Source organism: Hevea brasiliensis, chromosome 5 (assembly GCF_030052815.1).
Source record: "Hevea brasiliensis isolate MT/VB/25A 57/8 chromosome 5, ASM3005281v1, whole genome shotgun sequence".
Classification (NCBI taxonomy): domain Eukaryota; kingdom Viridiplantae; phylum Streptophyta; class Magnoliopsida; order Malpighiales; family Euphorbiaceae; genus Hevea; species Hevea brasiliensis.
In genome coordinates this window covers 23,731,253-23,746,254 of record NC_079497.1, presented here as the reverse complement: position 1 = coordinate 23,746,254, position 15,002 = coordinate 23,731,253, and positions in this window count along the sequence as shown.

Below are 15,002 nucleotides of genomic sequence, written 5' to 3'. Positions count from 1 at the left end.
CTTTATTTCTATTGAAGTAAAAGCATTGTTCATGTTTTCATTTTAAAAATTTCCAAATCTAAATTTTAAAGTGTTGATATGAGGAGCAAACAAATATTTTTCCTTTTATTTGTTGGTTACTAAAGTTTAAACAGATTCTGTGAGTATACTACTATTTGGTGTTTCTTTCTTTTTAATTTTCTTAAAGTGTTGTACTGCTCTTATATATTCAGGCTTCCCTTCACAATTTATTGCATTCTTTTCAGTCTTTAATGATTAAACACTTCTTTTTCTTGCAATGCTTGGGGAATAAAAGAAAGGAAGTACCAAATATGAACTTTCTCTGTGAACATTTGTGTCTGCCATTATTTTGTAGGATTTATTTAATGTTGCTATGACCTTACGTTTATATGGCGTTATGTAATATTGGCCATTTATTTCTCTTTCCCTACATTTTATACTATGTATGTGTTAATGTGGTAAATTCTTTACAGGAGATAGATTTGTGGATATTGAGGATGTGGCCATACAATTTCCTAATTTAGTCAATTTTTCCCGGCAAGCAGTACATGAGTTGTTTTTTATTTATTATTTGAACGATTTGGGAAGCAATGTACCATTTAAAAAGTTTAAGGACTATTTGTTAGTAGTATACCCTAGAGCATATCATTTTTGTATGTATCTTGTATATATTTCTATTAATAAAAGGCAATTTCACTTTTCTGTTTACATAACTCATTTATATGTAATTGAAAGGGTCCATTGATATTTTGTTAGAAATTCTATTCTTAAGTTGTTAAGAATATGAGTGATAGTATTTCTAGTACAAAGTATCATAAATTGGTTCATAATCGATGATACTTCACAAATGACATGACTTATCCAGAAATATTGTAATTATGTTTGTTCCCAAAGTATTAATATGAGATATAAATAAGTTGAAGTGGTGAGTCTCATGCTACATAACAAACATAATAGGTACTTATACATGATAAGTAGGCCGAACCAGTGATGCTTATAACAAGCACATGGAGTTTACTCTTGTCAATGCATTTCATATATCATATCAGTGCATATAATATTTAGACCTGAGATAATACAGCTATCTTGTATATAGGTGGTTTGAGTTTGATACTGCTTTCATACTCATATTGTGTATGGGTATATGAGCATGTGTTGACTCCTACTAGTTATATGTGGAGATAGGTGTTGATCAAGATGGAATCCGTTATCCTAAGTAAATAGGGATAAAATCCTATGTTCATTTAATTATTCTTGATGATTTAAGTTCCTGGCCAGGACAGATAGATTTAGTCAGAAAAGAGTTTCTGACAAGAAAATCTAATTAATCAAGAATTGGAATTAAAAGAGAATATAATGTTCATAGCGAATGGAGTTTGTCATTAACCATGACTCTAGCTGGAATTGGGATTTTGTAATGGAAAGATTCTAGTGCATGGTAACATGTGATTAAAGGTTCATATAAGGTATTCTTTATTACTTATTAGGTGGCTATGCCATGCTATGCTAGGTGTCAACCATAGTCTATAAGATGCCTGAAATGATTTAGAGAAATCATTTAAGGTAAGAAAGAGTTCTAATGATATTAAAAGATAATATCATTTCTCATTGCTAATAAGTAATGAGCCTAGTAAGTCACACATCTACACAAGTTAATCACCCAAAAAAGTGTGATTTAATTGATTAATTAAATAGTTTAATTAATTAATTAATTAGGTTTGGTTTGTAATAAGATTGCAAAGTCCTTAGCATGACTTGAAACCAAATCTAGGTTATTGGATGTATAGCATAAATAAAATTTATATTTAAATTATTTAAATATGAATTTAATTGTGAGAAATTAATTAATCAATTAATTTATATTTGATATAAATTAATTTGAAGAGGAGAAATTATAATTTTGGGTTGAGAACTCAAATTAAAAAGTAAGGGTAAATTGGTCTTTTCACATGGTGACATGTGGCACCATGAGATGGTGACACATGGCACCATACAAGCTTGCCACTCGTCTTCCCATGATGGAAGACCACTTTTTGTGATTTAATTGGAGCTTGACGCTTGGCTTCATGAGATTAAGTCAAACAAAAGCAAGATTGAATCTTATAATGACATGTGGTAAGGGAGTAAGTGAGTGTTGACATGTTCTTGATGTTTGTACTGTAAGCTGCATATTACAGTACTGACTTGGGATTTATTGTGTAGAGCTAAGTACTACCCAATACTGCAGTGAATAACTTCTGCTTTGGTACAGTTATGCTAGAACAGAATTCTATTACTGGAAATGAGTTTGAAAATCCTGATCCATGATTTAAAACTATAGAATTAGAATATCGAAGTGTCACAGTTGCAAAGTAGCAAGAGTCAACGACTCAGTTACCCTAGCACGAGTTACAGTACGTTAGGAATTGCTTTAAGACTAGAGATTTTAGTATAGTCAAAATTTAAAGATAACACCTATAGGGCTAAGTCATCCAGTCTCTGATATGGGGTTTATAGTTATTTTGGTATTGCACACAAGGTATGATTTTGTTTCCCTAAAAGAGACAGGATGCTATGGATGATAATCATAACCTATAAAATGATTACGAAACGATGTTCTAATTAGAACAGTAATGTGATAGGAAATAGTTGGTTAGGTATTCCTTAGGAAGAGCGCAACTTTATTGTGTGGATCATAAGGATTAGATTATGATTAGTGTAAAACTTTTAAATAACATGGGAAAAAGGAGAGTCATGTAGACTTCCTTCTTAAGGTATTAGAGGATTGTTTATAATTCAATAAAAGAGACGGTAATGATTGCAAAACAGTGAAAAATAAGCTATAGGATATCGGTAGATAAAAGAAAATATAGAAGTGAAAATTTGAATAGTTAGTTTAAACGTGATAAAGAGATATCACTTATATTGAAAGTATTAGCCAGAGTGGTCAGAGGACCAATCCAAAGTAATATTGCAGTGTGGATAATTTATTGGGAATGGCAGAAAGGTACAAACTCTTAACATAACAGTTGGGTCAAGGAATGACACTAGAGGAATAATTATTACGATACAGAATCCAGAAATGTGAAATTTAGAATAAGTGAAAGTTGGGATGGTGTGAGAAACCAAATCATGGAATTTAAAATTGTAAGAGTATTTTGAACTATTCTATCACGCAAAGGAATGAATTTATAAGTAATAAGTTAAATAAAAGTGAACAAAAGGGTGCATAATGGCACATAAGTTGGGTCATGGATAAAGATAGTAAGCTAATGATTATGGAAACCGCAGCCAAGGATTTAACTAAAGTATCTTGAACAAGACCAATAAGGTCACGTTATAAGGAAACATAAATGAAAATAATTGATAGAACAATAGTAAGAGAGATATTGAAGATAATACAAATAATAAAGTATTTTTGGAGGTTTTCCCCCAAAAAAAATCATGAGATTATGGAAAAAGGAGGAAACTAAGTCATCGTTTCATAGGACCATATGAGATTCTAGGAAGAGTGGGTCCATTAGTACATAGACTTGCTCTACCTAGAGAATTGAAGTAATTCAAACTTAACTTATTATGAGGAACTCATAAGAATGTTAGCACATGGGGTGAAGCCATTAAGAAACAAATGCATACCATTGGTTAAAGTGTTATAGACCATCATTCCGACCATGAAGCCACATGGAAATGTGAGAAGGACATGAGAAAATAGCACGTACCAATATTAAGGGCTAACAGCGGGCAAAAATTTCGTGGGCGAAATTTCATTTTAAAGGGGAGAGAATTGTAACACCCCTATATTCATTAGTTTCGTACAGTTTACTGTTCTGGCGACTGATGTCTGTCTGGACAGTTAGGATGTTTAGAACCATAATTAAGCCACCTAGAAAAGCCATAAATAAAAATAAATAGCAATTACATGAAGGTAAAAAGAAAATAAAGAAAACAAAGCATAATGGGTTAAATGTGCCAATGCCATAATATTGGGTGACCGAATCGGGAAGTGACTGTGAGCTCAGTTGTTACCCTAATTTCATATGGGACCCTGTGACACCCCAGGCCTAGGGATAATTACGAAGCTAATGGTTATGTGAAAACCACATAAAAGAATAGAGAACCAGTTTAAATAATTGAATCAGAGTTCAGGAAGTAACTCAATGTTACTGGAAAAATTGATCAGATCGATAAGAGGCAATTTGGTCAATTCACCCCCAGAGGTGACTCTTGGCCTAAATATCCATTAAAATGTAGGAAATTAAAATTATGGAAAATAGATTTAAATTGAAGAGGTGAATGGGAGAAAAGAAAATAAAAGAAAAGAAATTAAAAAATTTAAAATCTTTATGACATCATGCATGACACAATAAAATTATAATTTAAATTAATTAATTTTGGGGGTTAATTATCACATTATATAAGAATGTAATAAAAATCAAAATAAAAATCCCATTCTCATCTTCCTCATGGCTGGCTCCATCTCTCCCTCTTTTCTCTTTCCATTTCCTCCATTAATGACCCATTCAAGCTTTTAAAACCCTAATTATAATCCATAATTTTCATAGCAACTTCAACAAAAACCTCTAATTAGGCCTTGGGTGGAAGATTGGGAACAAGAAGATTTAAAGAAAGTGTAAGAATAAAAAAGTTTAGAAGAGCTTCATAAGAGGTAAGTTTTCTTTTAAGTTAATTTGGTTATGTATGCATGGAAGTAAACTTGAAGATGAGGATTTAACCTTAGAAATCATAAAATTATGCATGTATAGGAGAAACATAGAATTCAGTTAGCCATGTTTAGGGTAGGGTTTAATGGTGTTTATTTGAATTGAACATGGATTTGAGACTACATGGAGTAGTAGACATGATTAAATTGTATAAGTTGCATGAATTGTGAAATTGTGAGAATTAGGGTTAATGGAAATTAGTGTTTTGATGAAATATTGATCAATTGGTGTTATTATGTTTAATTGTGGTCATTTAGTGTATATTGAGTTGAGAATTGATGAATGGAATTGAGAAAACTTATGGTAATTGAATTGTTGATTTCTGGACCTTTGAGTCCAATATGCTTTTAAGGTTATAAGTAGAGCTAGGTAGCTCCAATTGGTGTGATGCCAATTGGAGATGAAATTTAAGACCTAAAGCTACATTTTTTTATGAAGAAACATTGTCCAAAAAGTGACCATAAGTTGGTCTAAAATTTGGTTGAATTCGGATTAGGTACCTTGATTCTGGGCAGAATTGACCAAATAAAAAATACATGTTCAAATGGTCATAACTTTGTGTAGAGAGGTCCAAATGACCTAATTTTTGAACCATTGGAAAGGTTAGACATAGGAGAATATTTTTCATGAGAACTTAGAACCCAGTTTGGCCTCTAACCAAATCAAATTGCCAACAAAAATTAGCTCCCCAAATCTGCCAGAACCTAATGTGCCTAGAATTTCAGGATTTTGACCAATCCGGCCAGCCTTAGTAAAAATGGCATAACTTGATCTACAAAACTCTAAATGGAGTGATTCAAAAAGAGAATTAAAGGTAAGACATTAAGGTACAACTTTGATGAAGAAAAGTTGGCTAAAACTCTACTGTAGATAGGTCCAATGGAACAGTAAACCCAAGTGACTAAAACTAAAATTTTGAAATTTCTCTTAGGGAGTTTTGAATTTCAATTGGCAATCAATGATATATAAAATGGGAGAACTAATCACTAGAGGCATCTTTTGGTGGAATGGCCTGGAGAGTTGGAAGAACTCCAGGGTTAAGCATGCTTGCTTGAGAGAAATCCTAGGATAGGTGACCTCTTGGAAAGTTCTCCATTCCACCTATGGGACAAAACTGTGAGGCTTATGGCCAAAGCGGACAATTCCTCTAGTGGTTGGAGCCCGATCGTTACAGTAGATGGCCATATTTTTTCAACAAATGGCTGATAGTATGTTGGCTCAAGCCTAAGTACATACCCAACCCTCACAAAGGTCGCATGAAAAGGGGAAGGGTACGAAGCTACGAAGCCTACTGGCCAAAGTTCAGGCAGCATTTGGTGAAGAGAAAAGATTTTGGGGGACCCCAAACTCATAGATATGATAGAGGCAAACCAGCAGGATAGTGGCCACGAAGATCCAATCGACAGACAACCATATAACACCCTCACTGTAGTAATTCTATACATTCTACTGTTTCAGTAATCGGTGTCAGTCCGGACAGTTAGAACATCTAGAAAAATATTTTAACTAGAGTGAGGAATCATAAATAACTCAAATATTAATAAGAAAAATTTAGAAAAAATTTTAGAAATAAAATACAATCAAGTTAAATGAGCAGGTGCCCTAGCGATGGGTAACCTAGTAGGAAGTTGCGGTCTTTACAACTAGAAGCTCTAAACCCAGGAGAAAATTCTTGAAATAATTTTTGGGACTCCAGAGAAGAGTCATTGAGGTTTTTATGACATTAGAATACCAAGAAAATGTTTAGAAAAAATTTTCGATCAGTACAGACGATTTGGCTAAATAAGCCAAACGGAGGGCATTTTGGTCATTTCGTATTCGGAGATGATTTTTGACCGACTTTTTCAGTTAAGTAAATAATTATTATGATCTAAAATATGAATAAATATTGCTAAAAATTAAATTAAAAATGAGTAGAAAAGAAAAAAAAAGAAAAATGAAGAAAATTGGAATTATTACATCATATGATGCCATTAAAAACTTATCCACCAATCACCATTCAACAAGCTTACATAAAACAAATAAAAAGAGACCAAAACTTGACAAAATAATTCTGCTTCTTCCTCACCATAACCAGCCGAACTCCATGGCTATTTCACTCCACCATTTTCAAGCTTAAAAGCTTGAATTTCCTCCCCATTTGTTCACCAAAATTGCCAAGTCCCTTCACAAAAATTTGATCTTTCACCTAGAAAATGCTATTGGTAGTCAAAGAAGAAGAGATTAGGGAGGTTTAATCAAGGTTAAGTGAAGCTCAAAAAGGTTAGTGCCTATACTTGCTTCCCTATCTTTTTAATCTTTGTTAGGAAGACAAATTAAATGAGAATTTGTTGTAGAATTGAACAAAACAATTATATTGAAGTATGTATGAGAATTGGCAGCCATGGGAGAAGGAGGAGATTTGTTGATTTGTATGAATTGAATTATTTAGAAGTGGTTTGTGATGAGAAAACTTGAGTTAGATGTTGAATTATATGTGTTAGATGTGTTAGATGGCATGGATAGCATAAAATGGACACTTTGGAAATTAGGGTTTGTGAAAAATTAGAGTTTTGCTTATGTAATGGTATATTAACATTGTAATGGTCAATTATCGACCATTTGAATGTGTGTGAGGAGGAATTGAAATGGGTAAGGATAATGGAGATGAGCTTAGGCATGCTGCCCTTGGTGATCTGCAGGACTGGGTGTGAGTCCAGCACATTTGGGCAGCTATAATTGGAGTTGTATAGGTGCAATTGGTGCAAGGCCAATTGAAGATGAAACCAGACACATAATGGTACAATAACCCTGCCCAGAAAACCAAACCAAGTTGACCTAAAAATTACCCTAATCTGGGTGACCAACATGCTGTCCCTGGAAAATGACCAAATGAATAGCGTTTGTTCAAATGGCCATAACTCAGTGTAGAAAAGTTCAATTGATCTGAAATTTTGCCAGAAGAAATCTGAGACATAGCCCTACAACTTTTATGCAGAACACAAATTCAAATTCTGACCATAACCTAGTCAAATTGCCAACCAAACTTAGGTCACCAAATCTGCCAGAACCAGTTTTACCCATAATTCTTGATTCTGTCCAATCCGGCCAGTTATGGTAAAATGACCATAACTTGAGCTAAAAAACTCCAAATGGAGTGATTAAAAAAAAGATATATAACTAGACATAATAAGGAACAACTTTCATGAAGACAATTTTATCAAATTCCTACTGTACAAATGACCAATGAATAGTAAACCTAGGGTGTGAAATATGAAAATTTTGAATAACATAAAATAAGCTTTGAAATGGTATTGGAAATCAATACCAACAAAAATAAAATGCAAAATGTGGTATCTTAGAGAACTTAGGTTCAATAAATTTATTATGTGTTAAAAAGTCAACAATGAGTGAATAGTAATGTGAATAGTAGTACAAAAACACAAAGTGTAAGAACTAAATTGGCAGAGGAAATTAAAGTATGAAATTTGGAATCCATGAAATGTTCATGGATTACTTGGAATAGAAATAGTAATTTACCTAAATGACTTAATGAACATTTAAGTTATATGAATATATAATTAAGATTTGTATTCCCATTACTAATAGGTCTAATAAAACATGAGTGATACCACTTAACTATGAAATGAAATTAACCTAGATGGATTGTTGAGACTTATACTCCCAACACCAATGGAGTTCATAATATATTAGCAATACAACTTGAAGTATGAAATGTACTTTACATGAATAGATTGTTGAATGAATAAATGTGATAAAAGTGTCATTTGGGATTTAGGTTCCCATCAAGAGAGAAAGGAAAGATGTTTTGAATGTGAATTGTAATTAGTATGAATATTATGATGAATGCATAAATTGCCTAGAAATATGAATTTGGAAATTATGTTTCCATTATAAACAAAATTAGAATGCTATAAAAATATAAAGGAAAAATATAATGAAATGATAAAACATATAAACTTTTAATGGTACTATGTGCCCATGTATTGCCTAGACACGTGTGTCAGATTGGATAGATTGGCATGCCAAGGTATTGTTTTAGCAGTACTACGAAAGGCTTTATGCCTGTACTCATGGCTTTATGCCCGTACTCATGGCTTATGCGTGCATTCATGGCTTTATGCCCGATTATGTGTTATCATGGCTTTTTAGCCATACTGACTGCAAACGTGGTTGACGTTATGCGTTCTATGGTATGACGGCCCGAGGCACCGCGGTGTCTAGTGCCAACGACTCGTTATCCAATTTAGTCAGCCTATCATAGGTTACTTGGGCAAAAAAATTTATTGAAATAAATTAAAAATATTAGAAACAAAATAAATCAGTGAGAAAAATCCGAAAGGTATTAAACTAGTATTAAGAATTTAATTATTACGAAATGATCCACAACACAGAAAATATTAAGAGAGTAAATGAAAGACTAGCAAAATAAGCATAACGTAAGTAATTATTAGAAATGCATCCTCCATAATAATATAAACATAAACTAAATATTTAGATATATTTGTACATTATATAAGTGATTATTGTAAACTTATGATAGAAGAGATTTTAGAGAGCAACATAAATGACGAAAAATATACTGTATGGAAAATTTCATATGAACCCAGTAAAATTCTTGAGTATAGAAAATATGCTCTAATTATTTTTTATTTGTATACATTATTTCTTGTTATATTATTGCACCACTAAGCAACAATTATTTTTTATTTGTATACATTATTTCTTGTTATATTATTGCACCACTAAGCAGCAATGCTTAGCGCGATGGAATTGTTTCCTTCGCATAGGTACTAAAGCTAAAACCCAATGAACATTTGACTGGGAATTTTGGGAGTCCAGATCTGCAGAGTGTCAAAGGTTGTCACCTCCTCAGCAATGCATGTAGCTAGGGCCCATGTATATCACTTTATGTATTTTATATATTATAAATATTTCGTATGTTGTAATTTGTATATTGTAATATAAATTAATGAAGATTGAAAATTATCATATATGAGTTGAGAATCAATGGAAATGAATATGGAATTGAATTATATAGAGGATATTCGAATTGATGAGATAATTATGATTAGTATGGGTAAGATTTTATTGTGAAAATATTGTTGAATTTTCAAGCAGGTGAATAATGAAATGCACCAAATAGAAATAAAATAGGGGAAACTCCGCTGGTTTCTCCATAGAAAAATAATTGATATTAAATTAAATGAATTCAAAATTATTAAAATAATAAAGAAAGATAAGATAGGGTGCTCCAGCTCCGAGTGTGACATGCCTCGCTCGGCTACACTGTAGACGGGTGAGGAGTGTTACAAACCAGGAATTTCTTTCCTATCCGTACCTATGGCATTTATGGTAAATTACATGGGGGTATTTGCTATAAGGCCACTGGATCCTGTTACAATTGTGATAGAATCGGGCATTTTGTTAGAGATTATACTAGAGCACGTCGACCTATGCCACGTACTACACTAGAGGAATCAGTCCAAGGTTCTAATTCTAGAGGTTCATCGATAGTCAGTAGGGGTAGAGGCAGAGTAGAGACAATACTTTAAGTAATCCTAGCACAATGGACCAACCCGAGTAGAGAAGTATACTAGACAGAGTGTACGCCATGCATAGCGGGGAAGAAGCAGAGACTTCAGACATAGTTGCCGGTACGTTCTCAATTTTTGAAAAGAATAATTATGTGCTATTTGATTCCAGCTCTACTTATTTTTACGCTAATGCTAGAATTACATGTGCTGCTACTATTTCCTTGCATGAAAATAAATTTTGATGTGTTAGTGATTAGTCTTTTAGGATAAGAATTATGATAATAAGCATGATTGGAATTAGTTTTGGAAAAGTTTGCTAGTGAGAGACATTTCCTAGAATACGATAAATTATAAAGCTAATTAGTAAGCCTAATTAGGCAAGGCAAGAGGACCTAGAAGTAAGTTATAGTAATATAGTTGTCTTAGATGTGGGCAAAGGTATTACTGCTGATAGATGCCAGTGGATACCATAATCAGAATAAGTTTAAGATATCAGTGGACTCGAGAAGAATAAAATATAAGGAAGTGCGATCTATTGGGATGTATCGTAGTAACTATGCAATGTTCTTGATGTTTATATTGTAAGCTACAGATTACTATACTGACTTGGGATTTATTGTGTAGAGCTAAGTACTACCCAATAGTGCACCAAGATAAGAATAGTTGTGAATAACTTTGCTTTGGTACAGTTATGCTAGAACGGAATTCTATTACTGAAAATGAGTTTGAAAATCCTGATCTAGGATTTAAAACTCTAGAATTAGAATATCGAAGTGTCACAGTTACAAAGTAGTGAGAGTCAATGACTCAGTTACCCTAGCACGAGTTACAGTACGTTAGGAATTGCTATAAGACTAGAGATTTCAGTATAGTCAAAATTTAAAGATAACACCTATAGGGCTAAGTCATCCAGTCTTTGATATGGGGTTTATAGTTATTTTGGTATTGCACACAAGGTATGATTTTGTTCCCCTAAAAGAGACATGATGTTATGAATGATAATCATAACCTATAAAATGAATGTGAAACGATGTTCTAATTGGAACAGTAATGTGATAGGAAATAGTTGGTTAGGTATTCCTTAGGAAGAGCACAATTTTATTGTGTAGATCATAAGGATTAGATTATGATTAGTGTAAAACTTTTGAATAGCATGGGAAAAAGGAGAGTCCTGTAAACTCCCTTCTTAAGGCATTAGAGGATTGTTTATAGTTCAATAAAAGAGAATGTAATGATTGCAAAACAACGAAAAATAAGCTATAGGATATCGGTAGATAAAAGAAAATATAGAAGTAAAAATTTGAATAGTTGGTTTAAACGTGATAAAGAGATATCACGAATATTGGAAGTATTGGCCAGAGTAGTCAGAGGACCAATCGAAAGTAATATTGCAGTGTAGATAATTTATTGGGAATGAAGAAAAGGTACAAACTTTTGATATAACAGTTGGGTCAAGGAATGACATTAGAGGAATAATTATTATGGTATAGAATCCAGAAATGCAAAATTTAGAGTAAGTCAAAGTTGGGATGGTGTGAGAAACCAAATCATGGAATTTAAAATTTTAAGAGTATTTTAAACTGTTCTATCTGGCAAAGGAATAAATTTATAAGTAATGAGTTAAATAAAAGTGAACAAGAGGGTGCATAATGGCACATAAACTGGGTCAAGGATAAAGATAGTAAGCTAACGATTATAGAAACTGCAGCCAAGGATTTAACTAAAGTATCTTGAATAATACCAATAAGGTCACATTATAAGGAAACATAAATGAAAATAATTAACAGAACAATAATAAGAGAGCTATTGAAGATAATACAAATAATAAAGTATTTTTGGAGGTTTTCCCCCTAAAAAAAATCACGAGATTATGGAAAAAGGAGAAAACTAAGTCCTCGTTTCATAAAACCGTATGAGATTCTAGGAAGAGTGGGTCCATTAGTACATAGACTTGCTCTACCTAGAGAATTGAAGTAATTCAAACTTAATTTATTATGAGGAACTCATAAGAATGTTAGCACATGGGGTGAAGCCATTAAGAAACAAACGCATACCATTTGTTAAAGTGTTATGGACCATAATTTCGACCATGAAGCCACATGGAAATGTGAGAAGAACATGAGAAAACAACACTTACAACTATTTAAGGACTAACAGTGGGCAAAAATATCAAGGACAAAATTTCATTTTAAGGGGGGGAGAATTATAACATCCCTGTATTCATTAGTTCCGTACAGTTTACTGTTTCGATAACTAATGTCTGTCCGGACAATTAGGATGTTTAGAACTATAATTAAGCCACCTAGAAAAGCCATAAATAAAAATAAATAGCAATTACATGAAGGTAGAAAGGAAATAAAGAAAACAAAGCATAATAGGTTAAATGTGTCGAGGCCACAGTGATGGGTGACCGAACTGGGAAGTGACTGCAAGCTCAGTCATTACCCTAATTTCGTATGGGACCCTATGACACCCCAGGCCTAGGGATAATTGCGAAGCTAATGGTAATGTGAAAACCACATAAAAGAATAGAGAACTAGTTCAAATAATTGAATCAGAGTTGAAGAAGTAACTCAATGTTACTGGAAAAATTGATCAGACCGATAAGGGGCAATTTGGTCAATTCACCTTCAGAGGTGACTCTTGGCCTAAGTATCCATTAAAATTTAGGAAATTAAAATTATGAAAATAGATTTAAATTGAAGAGGTGAATGGGAGAAAAGAAAATAAAAGAAAAGAAATTCAAAAATTTAAAAGCTTTATGACATCATGCATAACACAATAAAACTATAATTTAAATTAATTAATTTTGGGGGATAATTATCACATTATATAAGACAAAAATGTAATAAAAATAAAAAAAAATCCTGTTCTCATCTTCCACATGGCCTGCTCCATCTCTCCCTCTTTTCTCTTTCCATTTCCTCCATTAATGACCCATTCAAGCTTTTAAAACCCTAATTTTAATCCATAATTTTCATATCCACTTCAACAAAAACCTCTAACTAGGCCTTGGGAGGAAGATTGGGAACAAGAAGAGTTAAAGAAAGTGTAAGAATAAAAAAGTTTAGAAGAGCTTCATAAGAGGTAAGTTTTCTTTTAAGTTAATTTGGTTATATATGCATGGAAGTAAACTTGAAGATGAGGATTTAACTTTAGAAATCATAAAATTATGTATGTATAGGGGAAACATAGAATTCAGTCAGCCATGGTTAGGGTAGGGTTTAATGGTGTTTATTTGAATTGAACATCGATTTGAGACTATATGGAGTAGTGGACATGATTAAATTGTATAAGTTGCATGAATTGTGAAACTGTGAGAATTAGGGTTTATGGAAATTAGGGTTTTAATGAAATGTTGATCAATTGGTGTTATTATGTTTAATTGTGGTCATTTAGTGTATATTGAGTTGAGAATGATGAATGGAATTGAGAAAACTTATGGTAATTGAATTGTTGATTTCAGGACCTTTGAGTCCAGTATGCTTTTAAGATTATAAGTAGAGCTAGGCAGCTCCAATTGATGTGATGCCAATTGGAGATGAAATTTAAGACCTAAAGCTACATTTTTTATGAAGAAACTTTATCCAAAAGTGACCACAAGTTTGTCTAAAATTTGGTTGAATCCGGATTAGATACCCTGATTCTGGGCAGAATTGACCAAATGAACAGTACATGTTCAAATGATCCTAACTTTGTGTAGAGTGGTCCAAATGACCTGATTTTTAAACCATTGGAAAAGTTAGACATAGGAACACTTTTTTCATGGAGAACTCAAAACCCAATTTGGCCTCTAACCAAATTAAATAGCCAACCAAATTTAGCTCCCCAAATCTGCTAGAACCTAATGTGCCCAGAATTTCAGGATTTTGACCAATCCGGCCAGTCTTAGTAAAAATGGCATAACTTAAGCTACAAAACTCTAAATAGAGTTATACAAAAAGAAAATTAAAGCTAAGACATTAAGGAACAACTTTAATGAAGAAAAGTTGGCTAAAATTCTACTGTAGATATGTCCAATGGAGCAGTAAACCCAAGTGACCAAAACTGAAATTTTGGAATTTCTCTTAGGGAGTTTTGAATTTTAATTGGCAATCAATGCCAACACAATTGTAACACAAAATGTGATATGTGGGAGTAATTAGAACTAATATACCTATTGAAAATGAGAAAGTCAATATTTTACCTAATTGGTCAAATGAATAGTAACCACCCTAGCCATAAACACAAAGATGTGTAAAATTAAATATGAATTGGATAAATTGTTATTACTCGATCAAACGATTTTCATCAAATAATTTGTGTGATTGGAATTATCGATTTTGAATTTATGAATTTTGAAGAAATTAAATATTTTGAGCCTTTTTGTTATGATTTGTCAAAGTATATTTTGTATTAAATTTTAATTTATTTGTTGTGCACCACTGAGTTCACCACTCAACGATAGCTTTGTATGCTGTCGCTGGTGAAAGAAAAGAAATAACAGTTGAGTGAGCCCACTTGAAGCAGTGGATTGAATTTTTTTACGGGTATAGCCTAGGTGTAACCTTGTATATTAAGTTTGGTGTAATCATGTAATTATATGTATGTAACCACACTCGAACAGTTGTACAGAAACACTTGTAATATTATTTTGGGATTATAATCTAATGAGAAAAAATTTTGTACTATTAATTAGGGACTTAATTATGTAAATTTCTTTTGTAATATAAATTTTGTTATCTCAATGAATGCAAGTATTTAAGTTTCTTTCTGAGTATTGCAC